The following is a 3,753-nucleotide window of genomic DNA, read 5'->3' on the forward strand; positions in this document are numbered from 1 at the left end:
TAAACGAGAATGGTTGTTTCCTTAATGATAGAAAATCATGTTCATGTCATATGCAATCATTACGAATTTAAACTATCACTTTCAGCGTTTTTACTTTATTAAACTTTATATTCTTGTCTCGTATGTATGGTCTCTATAATAAGAGACAAAATGTTCAAAAAAGCGTCAAACAGCAACAAAACACAAGAATTAAGTGTTTCAAAAGCAGAGGACGCTTACCCTACCGGTGCACCTGGTCCATGCTCCCAGTTTTTAGTGGAGTCCGAGTTGCTCATTTACTTTTGTTACTTTGTATGTATGATTTTAGTTACTTTATGTTGTGAATGTCTGTTTTCCATGTCTGGTCTTTGTCCCTGGATTACATTCTTTTGATTACCGCTATAACCTTGGTGCCCTTGATTACTCTTTCAAAGTGCTGTTATAGAATAGAATAGCTATTTGAAATGTATATGTTCTACATTCATAGCCACATCAGTTTTGAAGAAAACATAGTTTTAGCCATCACGAAATGAAACATTTGTGTGCTATAGTATTTCAATATCATGAAAAGTCTTATTAAAATTAGACCTTGCGTTTTTTTTTTATATTTTTTTCTATTCTCCGGTAACAGAAATAAAAACCGGAGGGGCTAATTTCAATAAGACTGAATTGTAATTAGACAGAATTCTAGAAACTGGCGCGAATAACGCTGGTTTTAAAATTCCACCCATCTTTTTTTATTGATGTCTATATTTTAGGGACGGGAGGGGATGATAATCTACTTATTAATATTTATTAGCCAATGGTCTAAACACAAGACAGTGGTATAAGCATGAATAGTGCCAATGCAAATTTTGTATAATCATCTATATATAGTACAATATTAAAAAATGAAGTTTTTATGTTTGGTAGCTTAAAACATTCGTACATCAATAAAAACATGCTTTGTCTTTGTTTGTTAGTAGCCATTTGAATTTACATCAATTTTCCATATCTTCAAAATTAAATACAAAACATCCTATTTATTGTAAATTTCGATATGTTGTACATGCGTTTCAAGGAGTAACCTCTCACCAGGCACCTGTAGCATATTAGAATCAATTATATAGGAATATCTTTATTTTAAGAGAAATCCAATTAATAATTGCCGGTATACAAGAAATTATCGAAACCAAAACTGTCGAAATAGGAGGCCAAATCCACCACCGAGAGAGGTTTTAGCGTGAGCAATACAAGGAATGAAGCCACAGCGTTTTGGGTATTTTGAAATTAAATTTGTAATACTGCAAACCCTTGGTTCACCAGCAGTGGCATAGACCCATTAATGATTACTAACTGTTAAATATAAAAATACCAATAAAAGTACCAATCATATATATAGGATTTGTAAGTCTCGTTCTAGTTTCAGTTTCCCTTCCGGAATCTCCCACGTAGAACGTATTGAAATTCGAAGACCGATCTGCATATTATTGTTCATTTTCGGGAAATCGAAACGCTGCATCACTATGCTAAAACCTCTATTTTATGCTTTTCTTAACATTTTTATCCTGTATAACAAGATATTTGACATTTTTTGTCGGTATGTTTACAAAGAAATATATTTTGCTTTTTATATTGAACTCAATGCTATGTAAATGATGGATCTCCATGCATTTGAATGGTAGATGAGGACCCATTCTAGTGAAATCACGGCGTCCCGTGACTAGACTTACATACCCTATTGCTACAAATGTACAAAACATATCCAATTGAATACCAATCAATTTAGATAGGGGAAGCAAAAACCAAAACACAAAACACACACCCAAATCCAAATATCATCTAAAAAAAAGAAAATGCATCTTTAGTTTTTTTTTTTTAAGATAAACTGTATGACAAATAAAATTGATCATTAATGCATAAATGTCCATGGAATAACAAAAATATAAAATTTAAGGCCATTCCCATATATAATACACTATTTACATATGTATACAGCCGCTTTTGAACATATGATATCAATGTTAAATTTGAAAGTTGAAATAGGAATAATTTATATTTAGTTCTATATTTAGCAATATAGCGTCAATACATAAATAAATAGTACATAGCGTCAATATGCTTAAAAATGGGTAATTCTAAATAAAATGTGCAACGGTGTTGTCCCTGTAGGCTGGTGGATGGAAATTATTTAATAAATATACAAAAGTTATGTTATCCGACGTGTGTTGGCCTAAAGATGGGGAAAAAAATATATGAAATCATAATATATATATGGTAAAAAAATTTCCACCTGATAAGTAGGCATTTGTTGCTGTGTTTTGTATGTCCCTGGCACACTTTTTAATCTTTACAATGGTCTAGGAATTCAAAAATGCATCAAATATTACACATAAACCCAATAATTTAGCGTGTTGATATGTAAATTTGATTTTGTATCATCCAAAAATGGATATATCTTATAAACATGTTGATTTTTTTTTGCCGTTGAACATAATAAATAGTTGCCGTTTTTTTGTTTTTTGTTTTTTGTTTTGTTTTTGTCTTTGGTATAACACCAAAGAAAAGTGAGTGGCATGGCTTGTCTTGCCTTGAATAATAACTAAAAAAAATAGTTTTTCCCCTTCACCATAATCCAACGTACTCAAATAACAGACGATGTTTTACGGCAGAAATGTTACAATTATTTAAAGTCAAAATATGTGCGTACAAGTGACGTCGTAACTTTTTTTACGGTCTTTGGTATAACATTGATATAGTTTGTGTTATATATGAGACAATTTCTGTTTGACCGAAGATAATAATTTTGTTTTGTCCAAGGACAGTTATGCAGTAATAATCCATTTTGTTTATCATTAACTTTATATTTTTCAAAGTAATTATATTTTTATCAATTTACACATTTCTTATTTAAGAATCAGATATTCCCAACACTATCTCAGGGGTACTTTTGAAGGAAAATGGTTCTGCAAAATTTTTGTTACACCAAAGACAGAATGTGTTACATCAAAGACAATTATTTTGTTATTTACGGAATTTCGTTTGACGGAAATGGGTTTTGCAATATTTATGTCATACGAAAGACGACATTTGTTACACAAAAGACATTTATTTTATTATCCCATGGACATTTATGTATTAATGGTGCATTTTATTTTATTTTCTAGATGAAATTTGGATTTCAGTGTGTGTTTTGTGTTTTGGTTTTTGCTTCCCCTATCTAAATTGATTGGTATTACACTGGAACGCCTGGAGACTTACTGTGGAGATATTTTAGACGATGAATATTTGGAATCCGCAGACAAAAAAACATAGAACCATTCGTTCCTGCATTTTTTTTTCAAAACACCAACCCAGTAATTGCACTTATTTTGAGAATGACCCAAAAAAAAAAGCTTCAGGTACGTTGAATATCCTTTGAATCACGTGATCATAACCAATGAGAAATGAAAAATGTTACATCATATGTAAATTATTTGTAAATGAATAAATCAATATAACTTTTCGAGGTGATATTCTAGAATAAATACAGAACTTCAATGCGAATGAACATGTTTTGAATAAATTAAAGCAATGTTCCACGGACACATCAAAAGAAAAAAATAATCAAAATTGGAAAGATTTTCGCGAATAAAACCCCTAGTAGATAGAGTAAAAAGTGTACTCAAATTACAAATGGGCAAAAACATCGATGATACATTCGGGCATTATTATATAGATAGTAGTGATTTACCGAATGTTCCCATTGTACAAAATTTCGATATTTCATACCGTTAGATAAATTCTGTAATTTCT

Source organism: Perna viridis, chromosome 11 (genome assembly GCF_037379345.1).
Source record: "Perna viridis isolate PV_CMFRI_1.1 ecotype Kerala chromosome 11, ASM3737934v1, whole genome shotgun sequence".
NCBI lineage: Eukaryota > Metazoa > Mollusca > Bivalvia > Mytilida > Mytilidae > Perna > Perna viridis.